Here is a 17,082-nt window from a genome sequence, read left to right on the forward strand (position 1 = left end):
ATATAAAATAAAACTTATGTAGTTTTGGATTAATTAATATAATAAATATACTTCCTATATAATTAAGAAAAATAATTTTTTTTGCATGTGTGTGTATGATAAAAAATCTTCTTATATTTAAATATTTATATAAGTTTTAATTATATTTTTAGGAGTGTATACAATTCACAGAAAATATGTTAAATTGTCGAACCAAAAATTTAGTTAATAAATTTTTAAAATAAGTATTTCAATTCAGTTAATGAATAAAGATTTTAAAAACTTTTTACTATCGATATTTTGGTTAACTAAATTAATATATTGATTAAGTGTATAGTTATTAGTGTATGTGTGTTTGTGTTTCACACACACACACACACACACACACACACACACACACACACACACACACACACACACACACACACACACACACACACACACACACACACACACACACACACACACATATATATATATATATATATATACTCAACATGAAATTTAACACGAAAGTTAAAATAGGTAAATGTTTAGTACAATTTTAAATATAAAATAAAAATAATTATTTTTGATATAATCAAAATGAGTATTTTAAACTTCTAGTAAAAGTAATCGTAAAGATTAATATTAATGTAGATAGTTATAATCGATAATACAAATGATGTCCTAACAATTTTTATATTAAAATAAATTAAATTTATAATTCAATATTGATTAAACTATAAAACTTAACTTAATTTTTGTTAAAAGTGAAATTTATTATGCCCCTCAGAAGTAGGTGTTCTTTATACAAAGTACAATTTTACTTGCCTCATTAATTACGTAGAAACATTGTCGTTCCAATCAAAGTAGGGGTCCAATGATAATTGTTTGATTTCATTAAATACAATCATCCAATATAGCATTTGTACATTTCTACAACAAAGATAATAATAACAAAAACAACAACATCAACGTTATGAGTGAATTCCATTTTTGGTCCTACTGTTATAGGGGCGTTTCCAATTTCAGTCCACTTTAATTTTTTTTGCCATTTTACAACCACTGTTATTGTATGTGTTCCACTTTTAGTCCACCGTTAATATTTTCGTCAAGAGGCCGTATAATAGAGGGTATTTTGGTCTTTTTATGTTTGTCTCTTCTCTTTTAATCCAGGCGCTTCGTTCTCCTCCTCCGATATTCGAAGATGGCTCTTCGAACAACGAGAATGGGAAGCCAAAGCTACATCGTTTCGTTCGTTCCAACATGGGCCGGCGAGGTTTCTTAGGTTTTAGGTTTAATGTTCTCATTTCTTTAGTCAAACATAGTCGTGGATGAGAAGAAATGTCAAAATACCCCTAGATTACACGGCTTCTTGATGGAAATACTAATGGTGGGACTAAAAGTGGAACACATTCAATAATAGTGGTTATAAAGTGGCAAAAAAAAATTAAGGTGGACTAAAATTGGAAACGCCCCTATAACAGTAGGACCAAAAATGGAATTCACTCTAATAATAATAATAATAATAATAATAATAATAATAATAATAATAATAATAATAATAACAACAACAACAACAACAACAACAACAACAACAACAACAACAACAACAACAACAACAACAAATTAAATTTGTGTGCATAAAGAGGAGGAAAAAGGAAAATAATAATAATAATAATAATAATAATAATAATAATAATAATAATAATAATAATAATAATAATAATAATAATAATCATATAGTTTTTGTACATTTTTACAACAACAACAACATTAATAATAATAATAATAATAATAATAATAATAATAATAATAATAATAATAATAATAATAATGGTGTATGCATAGAACGAAGGGAAATTGAAGGATAATAATAGTAATAGTAATAGTAATAGTAATAGTAATAGTAATAGTAATAGTAATAGTAATAGTAATAGTAATAGTAATAGTAATAATAATAATAATAATAATAATAATAATAATAATAATAATAATAATAAATATAATAATAATATTAAGGGAAGGGAAATGGGAGGAAAAGGGAAAATGCATGGGGGGAAGTGAAAATGTGTGTGGGGAAGGGAAAGTCGAAAATAAGCGAAATGGGATGGTGGATCAGTGGAAGGGAAATGGGAGGAAATGGCAAAAATGTAAGGCTACACACATAGGGTTCCATCCTTTGAGTCATTCTCAAATTACCATATGGGCCTAGAATTCGTGTTTATATATTTTCTCAAAAGATATTTTGGGTGCCTAAAATAAATTTTACTTAAAATACTTAATTATTTTAGTGACCAAAAGAACGATCATCGTAAGTTTCGTCGTCAACCTCAAACGTCAAATTTATCTTTGTGCCAAAGATCGCAATAGAATTAATTTTTATTGCCGATTTCATCGCCATCGCGCGACAGACATATAGGGCGTCGCATTTTCTGTCGTCAATGTATCAACATATTGGCGACAGAGTTGATTCTGTCGTCGCATTTCGTAGCGAAAATAAACTTTACATAAAACAAAATAAATATTTTAGTGACGAAAAGAATCATCGTCGTAAGTTCCGTCGCCAACTTCAAACGTCAAATCTACTGTAGCTCCAAACTTCGCAAGAGAATTAATTCTCGTTGCTTATTCGATCGCCATAGTGCGACAGACATATAGGGCGTCATTTTTTCTGTCGCCAATGTGTCACCATATTTGCAACATAATTGATTCCGTCGTCTCATTCTGTAGGAAACATAAACTTTACTTCAAAATTTATATATTTTCGCGACAGAAAAATTCATGTCGCAAATTCCGTCGTCAGCCTCCGTCGTCAATCCCTTGGTGTGAGAATATTTTCCACTTTGCGCCAAATATTGCAACGAAATTTATTATCGTCGCTGATTCCCGTAGCAAAACCGCGACGAAACCATCGACCGTTGCCTTTTCCGTCGCTATTGTGGTGACAGAACTTAATTATGTCGCAAAATTCGTCACCAAAGTGTAGGAACCAAAATATCCCTGGTTTTATTCTCACTTTGCGCCAAAAATCACTACGGAATTGCATTCTGTAACCATTTTCGACGTAAAATCACGACAGAACACGTTTCGTCGCAAAAACCGTCACATATTGACAACAGATTATGTTCCGTCGCGATGTTTCCGTTGCAATTCGTGATTTTTCTTGTAGTGGATGTTGGGTTCCTAGATTTAGGCAAGAGATTGCTAAATCTTGGAAGGCCTCTTAATCCTCTACATTCCCCGCCCTAGATCCAAGAGGATAATGGTCCGGGAAGGAATGTAGGTAAGGTGTTCGAGAAATTGCCCCATAGGAAATATGAGCACCTGGGTGTCCTAATTCACTATGGGAGGCGTTTAGACCGAAATGGCGACGCATTAGCAACGTTTCTCTTGATTTGTAACTCAACATTCGAATCACCACAACCTCTCAATTGCGGGAATAACCAATCACACAATGCAATTGAAGTACAATCCTAATACATTTTTCTCTTATTTGTCTTCTATTTCTTCAAAGCTATTCATCCCTTGTCTTTTAACAATCAACTCTATGCTCAACCTTACTTGAATCAAGTCACTCAAAGTCATATCAACCTCACCGTACCTTTTGCCCATACTTTCAAGTTGTCATTCCTTGAGTACGACACTCGGGGTGGTTCTCACTCCCCGTTTTACATCCCTTCGTTCATCATCACGACCCTTACACACCTAATCTTTTGACAACGCTTAAAGGAGAACCGTAAACAAAAAGCGAATCCCGTCAATGCCTCCCACGCTGTTCCCACAATTGAGTGATCTTTGCGTCCACTTGATTAAGCACATGCGTTTTTTCTCAAGTTCATCTTCATAATCTTCAGAACTATTTATTGAGAAGAGGTAGAATCAGAGATCAATCTTTTAGTGTAGCGGGAGAGCTTGTTAGTGATTCAAGATATGGTGTATCAACATCTTCAACTTCTTGAATCACCTCCCATGATATATATCTCTGATTAAGATTGGGAGGACACGTGATCATACACTTGAGTTTCATATTAAACAGATTACGGTCATACCCTTGAGGTGTTTAACTGATTGATGGGCTTTCTTGTAAACACACCTCTTGAAGTAACTGCCTCTGCCAGCACATCAATGCACTCTTATTAAATGATCTTCGACAGAAATAATTCTGAGATGCTCTGCCGCAGTACCTGATCAATCAGGCCTTCAATCTTCAAACGCTGATTGACTCTAAACTATACCTATCTAATTGGCCATAATAATATTGCCAATTACATGTTGGGGTTTAAACTCAAAACACTAACAATTTTTATTCCATGAACCTATCCTCTGTTTGATCTTATCCTCAATATAAGAAAAAGGCTGCTCTATTTTTCTCGCTACGAATACAGGTAGCCCCAGATATTTGCAAAAGTTTGGAGCGTAGACAACACCTAGAATACTCACGACCTCCTCCCTATGCTCATCAATAATATTTCTGCTAAAACAAACACCGACTTATGAAAGTTAACCACCTGGCCTGATAAAGTCTCATATGTGTGCAGGCAATGCTTGATCACGCCTGCTTCTTGGGAATTTGCTCTAAAAAAGAGAAGGCTTTCATCAGCAAAAATTAGATGGGAGATAGGGGGAGCTCCCCCTAGCCACCCTACACCTGTGGATTGAATAATCCATTTGAGCTTTCTGTAAAAACAAGGAAAGGCCTTTTGCACAGATAATAAACAAATAAGGGGACAACGGTTCACCTTGTCGCAAGCCTCGTGTTGGGGTCACAGTTTCACTACATACACCATTAATCAAGAAATTATAAGTAACCTATAGTGAGACAGCATTATTAGATCCACCCACCTCACGTCAAAACCAAGAGCCAAAAGCATCCTCCTTAGGAAGGGCCACTCCATTCTATCGTAAGCCTTGGCCTTGTCCAGTTTAAGGCCCCCCCAACTAACAACCCCACACTGTTTTCTATTCAGATAGTGACCCACCTCTGCAGCCACTAGAATGTTATCTGTAATCAATCTATCTGGAATAAAAACACTCTAGGACTTTGAGATCAAGTCACCCAAAAGCAGCTTCATCCTATTTTCCAGCACCTTAGCCATCACTGTAACACCCCTAAATTTTCGAGATATTTAAAACCTATAAAATAAAGGCTAATCTATTATTAATTCCCAAATAGAGCATAAACTAATAGACAGTAGTCGGGGTGCTATGTCACATCTGAGCTAGAGAACTTAGATGCACAGGCTAAACTAACTAACAAAGCATAAACCATAATTAATACCCAAATACAAATCAAGGTACGCATGCCATCTCATCAAGGCTAGTACTATCTAAACTAAGTCCACGAATCCAACTAGCGCGTTCCAAAGCTAATCACTATCCCTGAAAAACATTCAGTATAACAACTGTCAGCGAATAATGCTGGTAACCCACTCCAACGCGTTAAGTACAATATATGCAGATATAAGAAACTCATTTTGAAATTGGAATACATATATACTTACGAGACTCTAGTTTAAAACCAAGATCAAGACTCAAGACATATTAATAGACTCAACATCTAAGAATAATCATAAGAACTAACAGGCATTCTTAGCATGCAATACAAGATATGACAGGCAGATAAGCATACAAATAACAAGTTGAGGCAACGAAGGCATTCAATACAATCAATTAGCAAGTAGTCATCAAAGCACACAATTCATCCTCCAACCTTATACCAAGTTCCAACCTTGTAGCTCCCCTCCGTCCTTATATCAGTTCCAACCTATATCTCCAGGCCACCCTTATATCACCACCCCTTATGCCTCCGGGCAACTACATGCCCCCATCGACAAACCGCCTATCAACCACCAACATATCAAGATGGTGCCGCAGTGCCATTCAATGATCCGCACGTCTAGTGCCAATATCAAGGGGTTAGCGCATATAGCTCTAACATGACACCGCAGCACTTAAAACCTGACCCATGCTCAACGGCAATCAAGTCTAAGGTGGGTGTGTGCCTTCAGCACAGTCACCGCTATGTCCTGTACCTTTAGTACAATGACCGGGCACAAGTGGTGCCAACCGCCAACAATTCAATTCCACCAATCACAATCTCATCATCATCATCAATCAAACCGGCCATTGCACAATGACCACGATACTCATCATCATTCAATCAATTAACACATAATCAAATAACAATCAAGACACAATAACAACGACACGTATTACACATAAATTCCTAGAGCGATACTCAAAACACCAAACGAGACTCATACACGACCAACGGGGTACAACGGGACACAACGGATCACGGGGAAACAACAAACGGGGAAAACATCACGAACCTCGACCGATTTCCAGCGGGTAGGTGGCGGGTGGGTGACCACCCGCCAGCCACCCGCTGGAAACAGCGCCTCGGGCAGCGTGTAGGTGGCGGGTGGTCAGCCCCCCCACCTACCCCCCACGGATACACAGGCAACTTTCGGCCCCGGGATCGCTCGTGGAACCCGAAACCAGGTCTAGACAAATTTAAACACATAACGTCAACACCACGTATTAAATTAACGGAAACAAACCAAGAATCTTACAAAATACGTTATAACACGATTCCTAAACATGCCAAGACTCAACATAAATCATATAACGGTTCAAGAGCATCCGGAACCACAGGAACATCAAGTGATCTATATGCAAAGTCCTAAACACAAGTCCTAGGCTAGACTCAATACCCGATCATGCACAATCCCATCCAAATATACCAAGAACATCATAATACAAAATTCACGATATAAACCCTAGGGCTCTAGACATAATCAAAATACAAGATCATTCATATAATCAATCATAGTATCAAGAACATCAAGATTATCACATAAACACAATATAAACCCTAAGCAAGGCTCTATCAAGACTCAATCACAGAATTACACATACGATTATCAAAGGAGCCAATGAATAAGATATAGCAAGGAAAATTGGTTTTGTCGAGACATGGGTTACCTCTTAGCCTTAATTAATCCTCCCTTGGCTGTTAAGGTTCTTTTCTAAGTTTTCCATCCGATTGATATCCCTAGGCTTGGTGGTGGGGAATCTCCTGGGAATAATTTCGTGTAATATAACTGTGGGTGGTAAGGGTTCTAATTGCTTTCTAATCCCCTATTTATAGAGTTAGGAATCCTAATCAGAGTCTTAATTGTAAAGACCTACATTCTATTCCTAACTGGTATATAGGTCTAGGATTCCTAATTAGAATTTGAGTAGTAAATGCCTACTATCTTTATTCCAAATTAGGTCTAGGATTCCTAATTAGAATCTGAATAGTGGAAGGTCCAGTCTCTTTATTCCTAATAAGCTTAAGACTCTAGTTTAGGCAAGGGTCCACGATCAATGGTGGACCACATTAATTAATTTAAGGGAATCCTAACCAAATTAAATCCTTTTTAATTATTATTAACGGAATTAATTAAATAATTAATCCAGGATTAAAGGCCGTAACACGGGGTGTTACACCCCCCCCCCCCTTACAGGAAGCTTCGTCCCCGAAGCTTTAGAAATCATTTTGGGAATAACAAGTAAAAATTAGTACGGTAGTTCATGAGGACACATTTTACGGGGAAAAATACGTAAATATACATCCACGTATACTAGGTCTTGGGAATGATTGGGATTGAAAGGATAAATGAGCGAAGGATTTAGGTTTCAAACTCGAGGGCAAGGTTAATTAGGAATAGGACCGAAGTTTTCAAAGTTGCAAATTAGGTAATAAGGTTGCTACCTTTTATGGAACCATTTGAAATAAGGAATCAAGTATGAGTTTGGAAGGGTAGAAAGGGTTTTCTTCAACAAAGTGGCATTTGAATGACAAAGGATGGGAAGAATTTTGGCTAGAATAGGGTTAAGGATTTTCAACTTTGAGTGATCATTCTGGCTTGAAGCCCCGATTCCGACGTAATGACGAATTGATGATCCTCTTTCTTTAGCTTTGGTACCGATTGACTCTAGGATTTTCGTTGATCTTTTCTTTCCAAGCTAAAGCCTCATCCATCTTTACCGCTTTTGAAGGAATTCTCGTGATGAATTCCATGCATATTCCTCCAGAATGCTCAAAAGTCTGGACCTAGTCGGTTAGCAAGGCCAATCCTTAGGTCTTGACTCTCGATTCTTGCTGAGGTTTTCTAAGGATCAAGGAACTTCGGGTTGACTTCCTTGTTTTATTGAATTCCATCTCTTCCTTGGTGGATGAAATTCTTAGCAAGACTTCATGTCCTCTCCGAGATTTGGTTTGTTGCGCCCTTTTGGTGATATTTTTAGTATTGAGAGCACTTTACACACTTTTCTCTTTCTTGGAACGCAATCATTTATTGACTCTCATCACGGGATGACTTGGTGATGCGTATGAGCTGTGTTATTTCCTTGTTGATCTTTAGAGTCATCGAGGTCTTGATAACAAAGTGTTCCTTACACTTCCCTTAAATGCATGATTCTAGAATGGACATACGAGATCTACGATAAGGAATGTTTCTTAGTCTTTAATTGTCTTCTTTTGTTTTCCTTAGTTGAAAAGATGTCTCATTTATTCTATACGGATTCAGGGATCTTTAGTGAGGTAAACAAAAGGGCTAAGGACTGGAATAGGCTTGCACCATAGGTTTCGGCAGTCTTGCTCTTTACAAAACTTCGTAAGGAGGCCCTTTGACTACTCGAACGATAACCATCGTTGTGGAAAACTTGGCCCACCCTTGGTGTTCGTCTTGAGGCCCTTGTAAGTCCGTATCACGAGTTCTCAACTCGACTTCTTGGTTTGCACAATTCTTTGTGTCAACCCTTCACAGTTGGTTGAATCGTAGGGTTCAACTGTAACTTTCACAACTAACGCGATTGATAGTACCTTTTTGAGAACGATACGTGGGCCTAGGTCGTTTACCAAGGTCAACACCTTAGGGGGATCCATGGTCCCTTACTCCAAGGATTCTCGCATGCCTTTAATTGCTCAATAGGTGGAGTCCTGTTCACAGTTAACAAATCTTAGAATCTTCATAAGGTAGCTGACTGTATTCCAGCTTTTGTCTTTTCCTTGTCTTGGTTAATGACAAGCCCCCCTTTGGTCTTTCTTGAAGTTTGGCTTGTCGTCCAGTCCCATTTAATCCTTTAGCAACCAAATGCTTAGTGATGCCTTTCTCTTTCTTGGAATGCATTTGGTTAACTGCTCTCGACGTCGCATGACGTTTGGCGATTTTGTGTGTCGCATGTACTTCTTACGGTGCCTTAAAACCATCAAGGTCCTTATTCCAAAGTAAGATCTTCATTGCAGCGAAGATTAGTGCACGACACTCTCTATGCGTCCGCCGTCTCTACTTAACATGCCGAGTCATTTTTAACAACTATCCTAACACCAACCTAATAAGCATCAATCTTCACGCCATTTAGACAAAGCAAGGGGTTTACACCACTTGTAGGGTTTTAGTAAGGGTTCGAAAGAGAGGGATACAAAATTAGAGCAATGGCAACGATTCCAGGCTCATAACGATTTAAGGTTCCCAAGGATGAATTAGATACAACGAAGAGTAAGTAAAGGCATAACGGGTGTTTAATTGCTTTCAAGGATAACCAAGGATTTGAGGCAAGGGTTTCAACAATTAGGAATATCGAGAGGCTGGGATTCAAGGGTGAATGATATTTTAAGTTGAGGTAAAGGGTTCATAAGTCAACATGATATACTTACCTCGCACTAAAGATTAAGCAAAGGTGTTGTTCATGCGCTACTTCACTTCCTTGAATTTAATTGGCATTCTAGTTCTCTTTACAGGTGGTCTCCCACTTCCGTTACTCCTTTTCCGGATATGGTCCTGAACTCTCCGTTGTAGAGGTTGGGATTCGGTGAAGGTTGGCGGCGCTAGCATAAGCCATGTGGAGGGTTCTGGGCTTACTTACGGTTAGAGCTTTTCGAGCTTCGAAGTTGAGACCCGCCACAAGCTTCTCTACTTTAGTTGCCTCTGTGGGTACCAATTCATGTGTGAAAGGAGCTAGTTTGAAGAATCATTTGTGGTATTCCACCACTGTAGTTATCCTCTATTTCAGGTGGAGGAATTCTGCGTACATGGCTGCCCTTACATGCACGGGGTAGAAACGTCCCCATAACCGAGCCTTCAGGGTTTCCCAGTTGAATCCAGGTTCTTGCCTACAAGCAGGTCCCTCGTGAACCCACCAAAGATCAGCCTTATGTCCGAAGTAGAACGAGGCTAGTTCCACACGGTGTCCTTCCAGGCATTCCACTACTTCAAAGATCTTGTTGAACGTTCGGATCCATTCCTCGAGGGTCGTAGGATCTTCTTCCCCTGCGAAGATCGGTGAGCGGTGGCTCGAGGCTTGGCGAGCCACGTCTGGGTTCCCGTTCGGGGGTGGTCGGTTGTTGTTATTAAGGATGGCGTTGCTCAACATCTGGGCGACCTGAGTCAGCTGTTGTAGGTTCTGGGTTAACGAATCTTGGGTAGGAGGCTCGGGGGTTCTCGACTGGTTCCTCGTTGGCGCCATTCTGGTGTTTATAGGATTAGTACCGATCGTAACGGTAAGTTAGGGGTTCGCGTCCTTTACCTTGATGCTATAATTATGGGGAACTCTTAAGCTAAACACATGATAGAGTAAGGAGAAGTTAAGCAAACAATGATAGATAAACTCACAGCCTCACCGCGCGTCCTAAGATTCTTAAGTCCAAAGTATTTAAGCACCTATAGTTACGGCTTAACATCTTAAAGTCACAAACTTAGAGTACTATCCTAGATGCAGCTTAGATTCTTAAAGTCTAACTCTTAACATCCCAAGTATGTAAGTACCTAAAGTTCAAGCTTAATGTCCCAAAGTCTTATCCTAAATGCATTGTCCTAGGGTCGAACTTAGGCTCTGATACCAACTGTAACACCCCTAAATTTTCGATATATTTAAAACCTATAAAATAAAGGCTAATCTATTATTAATTTCTAAAAAGAGCATAAACTAATACACAGTAGTCGGGGTTCTATGCCACATCTGAGCTAGAGAACTCAGATGCACAGGGTAAACCAACTAACAAAGCATAAACCATAAGTAATACCCAAATACAAATCAAGGCACGCAGGCCATCTCATCAAGGCAAGAACTATCTAAACTAATTCCACGAATCCAACTAGCGCGCTTCGAAGCTACTCACTGTCCCTGAAAAACATTCGGTGTAACAACCGTCAGCGAATAATGCTGGTAACCCAATCCAACGCGTTAAGTACAATATAGGTAGATATAAGAAACTCATTTTGAAACTGGAATACATATATACTTACGCGACATAGGTAGGTGGCGGGTGGTCAGCCCCCCCCCCCCCCCCCCACCTACCCCCCACGGATACAAAGGCAACTTTGGGCCCCGAGATCGCTCGTGGAACCCGAAACCATGTCCAGACACATTTAAACACATAACGACAACACCACGTATTCAATTAACGGAAACAAACTAAGAATCTTACAAAATACGTTCTAACACGATTCCTAAACATGCCAAGACTCAACTTAAATCATATAACGGTTCAAGAGCATTCGGAACCATAGGAACATCAAAAATCTATATGCAAAGTCCTAAACAAAAGTCCTAGGCTAGACTCAACACCCGATCATGCACAATCCCACCCAAATATACCGAGAACATCATAATACGAAATTCACGATATAAACCCTAGGGCTCTAGACATAATAAAAATACAAGATCATTCATATAATCAATCATAGTATCAAGAACATCAATATTATCACATAAACACAATATAAACCCTAAGCAAGGCTCTATCAAGACTCAATCACAGAATTACACATACGATTATCAAAGGAGCCAATGAATAAGATATATCAAGGAAAATAGGTTTTGTCGAGACATGGGTTACCTCTTAGCTTTAATTAATCCTCTCTTGGTTATTAAGGTTCTTTTCTAAGATTTTCATCCGATTGATCTCCCATCTCTTGGGAATAATTTCGTGTAATATAACTATGGGTGGTAAGGGTTCTAATTGCTTTCTAATCCCCTATTTATAGATTTAGGAATCCTAATAAGAGTCTGAATAGTAAAGACCTACATTCTATTCGTAACAGGTATATAGGTCTAGGATTCCTAATTAGAATCTGAGTAGTAAATACCTACTATCTTCATTCCTAATAGGACTAGGATTCCTAATTAGAATCTGAATAGTGGAAGGTCCACTCTCTTTATTCCTTTTAGGCTTAAGACTCTAGTTTAGGAAAGGGCCCACGATCCATGGTGGACCACATTAATTAATTAAAGGGAATCCTAACCAAATTAAATCCTTATTATTTATTATTAACGGAATTAATTAAATAATTAATATAGGATTAAAGGCCGTAACACGGCATGTTACAATCACCTTATAAACAACATTACATAGTGCAATGGGCCTGAGATCGGTTATAGTTTCTAGGGCACTCTTCTTCGGGATGAGGACTACATTAGTTTCATTGAGGCCTTCCCGGAATGTACAAGAATTCAAACTATGTGTAACACCGCCCAAACAAGACCTATATAAAAGCCTTAACACATGCAGATTAAGCGACAAAACTAGCACAGCGGAAGATAAAAACGAAAGTGGATAAAAGAAATCCAACGGGGTGTCACGCCACGTCTACCAAACACGGTAAACGCTACGGCAAACAATCTGCAAGTGCGTACATCTATCCCAAAACATCAATCTAACTACATCGGTGCACATGCCACAAAAGCAAGGATAAAGGTGCTAAGCTACCAGGCTCTAGACATCGCGCTCGTCTAAACATTACCTGAAAGATACAAAGATAAACATGGGACGACGCCCGGTCAACGAATAATGCTGGTAACCCACCAATACCGTTAAGTATCATAAATAGATAGATATAAGTCATAAAAACCATTTTCGAAACGGAATACATACATATATATATATATATATATATATATATATATATATATATATATATATATATATATATATATATATATAAGTCAAATCCAAGATCAACTGTCAACACAAGACTCATCACTCTCAAGGATAACACGGGAACACATCCCAAACCACAAAGGTTAACCACACACAAGGATAAAGACTCACCCAACGGCAACACATGCCACAACAACACAAGCCTCCGTGACTACACACGTCACGAGAGAAGATCACACAACGCCGGCTTTACAAGCCCTCGCAACATCACCCATCACGAGTTGGTATGCCTTCCTTATGCCCTGTTCCAACCTTTTGGCTACCCCCAACCTTGTACCTTCTTTTCCAACCATTACCTCCAGGACCCCTGTACTTCTTAGTCCAACCTTATTCCCCCGGGACCGTCGTCCCCCACCAACAACCACCAACGAACACCACCAATCACGGCAACACATGCCCGGATAACACATGTTATCCCCCAAAAACGTGGACCCATCACTCAGGCCACAACTCCATAATCACGTCACGGCCACCACGAGGACCGCTGCAATACCTTGGTGACTAGTGTCCCATACCACTAATCGTGCAATCCAGGTAGAGCCACACACGCACCACCACTCACACGAGAGTCAAACAACGGATCACAACGAAGGTATGAAACATACTCAATCAAGGAATGGGTCACAACCCAACAACAACAACGATGAATAACACAAGTTATCATCAACCAAACGGAAGGTACAAACAACACACACGCTAGCATTAAGACAACAAACTAGCATGCTTATCAACGGGGAAACTCAAGATAGTTCCGAGGAACACACAAGACACCTCTTGGTCCAACGAAACACAATGTTGAACACTTAGCACGATTCAAGACACCAAAGTCCTACATGGATACCTACCATATAGTTCTAGACGTACGAAACATCAAGAAGACACTCAAATAATTCCACAAAAGAACATCGGGAAGTCAAAAGACCAAATACCGAGTCAAAAGAATCACGGGGAACAAATCCCGAACAAACACCACTCGTGTACCCGCGGGTGGACTCACGGGTAGTGCCCCACCCGTGGTTCCGCCCGCGGGAACACCATCCTACAGGCTATGTACCCGCGGGTAGGCCGGCGAGTGGTGCCCCACCCGCCGTTCCGCCCGCGGGAACAACCCTGTTCCACAACAAATCCCTTCGGGGATTTTCTTTTCCAAACACAAATTCAAGTCCAAAACATGCCAAATCTCACCCAATACAACAAAATGACTTGAATCATGGAAAATGCCAAGCAATGGCACAAAGGAGCCCTAAACACAAACTCTAGATATGCAATATCACAAGACAAATGCATAAACCCTCACATTTCATAGCAAAACACATGTAGAATCCAAGAAATCACATATAGGTAAGCAAAATAGGTTTTGTAGAGCATGTATTACCTCTTGAAGACCAAAAGACTTCACTTTACACCACAACAAGCTCCCCACAAGGCTTACTTTCCAAACTCACTTCAAGATTAAACCAAAAGATCATAAAGATCCTACCTTTAAGAAAAAGACAACTAAGATGGAACCAAAAACACAAGATGAACTTAGATCTTACCCTCCTAGATGCCCAAATAGGTGAAAGGTTGAATCTTGGAAGCAAATCTTGGAATCTTGACAAGGGTCTCAACTTCGCTTGGAGAATAAGCTACACTTCTTTTCTAGAGAGAAGGTAGAACTATTTTCTAGGAATTGTAGGGAATGAAATGAAGAAGTTTTCTAGGTTAGGTTACAATACTAACTCTTGGTGAAAAGACAATAATACCCTTACTAACCCTTAGAAAGTGTAAGGAACAAGGGAACTCCCCTCAAAGCACAAGGTACAACACAACTTAAAGGTTGACTAGTCAAATTCTAGTCCTTAAGTATTTAAAATCAGGATTTTAGGAATTAATTCCTCAAATAAAAAATAGGATTAATTACTCAATTAATCCATGGATTGAATGTGGATTTTTGGGGTGTCACACTATGAATGACAAAAGATGACACATCCTCTCTCACCACATCCCAATAATGCTGATAAAACCTTGGATTCTTCCCATCAGGTCTTGGGGCTTTATCAGGAAACATAGAGAACATGGCTGACTTGTTCTCCTCTAAACCAAGCGGTTGTAGAAGAGACTCATTATCAAGTTGGGTGACACGAGGCGCAACAGAACAAAAGAAGGGAACATCACAGGTAGAGCCCCTAGACCGGAAGATATTATCAACATAATCCAAAACAAGAGAATTCATTGCAACACCCTCAACCCAAGCCCCAGAATCATTTTTCAGCTTAGTAAGAATATTCTTCTTTTTATGAGAAGAGGTATACCTGTGAATGAATTTTGTATTCGCATCTACCCCCTTTAGCTAGTGTTGTTTTGCATGTTGCCGCCAAAACACATCTTCCTGCGCTTCTAGAGATTCAGTTGTATCTCTAACTGTTAGAATTCAGCCAAGGCGATTGGATCCCTACGGCCTCTCAAATGAACTTGTGGAAGTGCTCCCCCACCTAGCCAACCGCTCCCCATACAGATGTAGGTAACCCAAAAAGCTATTCGCCTTCCCATCCTCCCATGCACCCTCAACAACCTCCCTACATCCATCGTCCAGAACCCAAGACATCTCGAATTTAAATCCACCCCCTCTTCCCCCACCTCGAAATCATGCACCACACACATCTAGGAATAAAGCCAAGTGATCAGAAGAGCGGGTATAGATGTTTTCCATAGTCGCACAGCCCCGCATTTCTCTCCAACTTTCACTTGCCAGAACCTTATCCAGCCTTTCCTCAATCAAATCCACAGTGTTCCTCCTCTCTCCCACGTGAATTGGTAAACCCTTAAAGGCAATTGAGACAAACCACAATCCTCCATAGCTTCCCCAAAACTGCGAAGGAAGCTATCGGGATGGGGGTTCCCTCCACGCTTCTCGTGCTCATACAAGAGATCATTGAAATCCCCTACAACAACCAAAGAAAGCAACGCTCTACCAGCTAGGGATCTAAGAAAATCCTACGACTCCCATCTCCTGCTACGCTCCACATCAACATGATTCTTCGAATAACTTAAAAGCCTTGTTATATTGTTTCGTCTTCACAACAAAGCTAAACTACCACTCAAACCAACACTGTCATCATAAAAAGGGCCATCGAAGCCAAGCTTGAAACAGAGACACTCTGCGTGTATTCGCCCCACTTTGGTTTCCATTAAAAAAGAAACCTCGGGCTTCTTACGGGACACCAGGTCCACAATTTCTCGAACTGTGTGTGGATTGCCCAAGTCACGACAGTTCCAACTAATTGTACTCATAATGATGGGCGGGCCTGGGAGACAGAACCCGTCGAGAACAAATTTTTTGAATCCTCAATCATCGTAACATCACCTCCCACCGCCCCTTGCGTCTACTCCCAATACCATAAACCTCCCTACGCATTTTCGTCACTGCCACAACAGCGACATCCTCTTCCCGTCAACCCACCGCCTAAGCGACATCAACTGCTAGCACACTACCACTCTTTGTCGGCATCGTAGCCTCCACTGCCTTCCCCTTCCCCTCCAACTAGGGGTGGAAATAGGCCGAGCCGAGCCGAACTTTAGAAAATTAGGCCTGGGCTTGTTACGAAAATCTAAGGCTAGGTGTAACACCCTAAATTTTGAGATATTTAAAACTTATAAAATAAAGGCGGATGTATCAATTAAATCCCAAACAGAGCATAAAGACATTTATAAGTGTCAGGGTGATATGCCACACCTAGGTTTGAGAACCTAAGTGCACAGGCTAAACTAACCAAGCATAATGAATCCTCAAATCAATATTCAAATACAATCCCAAGGCACGGAGGCCAACTACTGTGCAAAGGCTATTTAAGCTAGGTCTAAGGTTTTGACTAGCGCGTTCTGGAGCTAATGCTCATCACCTGAAAAACATTCGGTATAACAACCATCAGCGAATAATGCTGGTAACCCACTCCAACGCGTTAAGTACAATATAGGTAGATATAAGAAACTCATTTTGAAACTGGAATACATATATACTTACGGGACTCTAGTTTAAATCCAAGATCAAGACTCAAGACATATTTAACAGACTCAACATTATAGAATAATCATATGAACTAACAGACATCCAAATGCACATAAAACAAGACGGGATAGGCAGACAA

Source organism: Ipomoea nil, unplaced genomic scaffold (genome assembly GCF_001879475.1).
Source record: "Ipomoea nil cultivar Tokyo-kokei standard unplaced genomic scaffold, Asagao_1.1 scaffold0205, whole genome shotgun sequence".
Lineage (NCBI taxonomy): Eukaryota > Viridiplantae > Streptophyta > Magnoliopsida > Solanales > Convolvulaceae > Ipomoea > Ipomoea nil.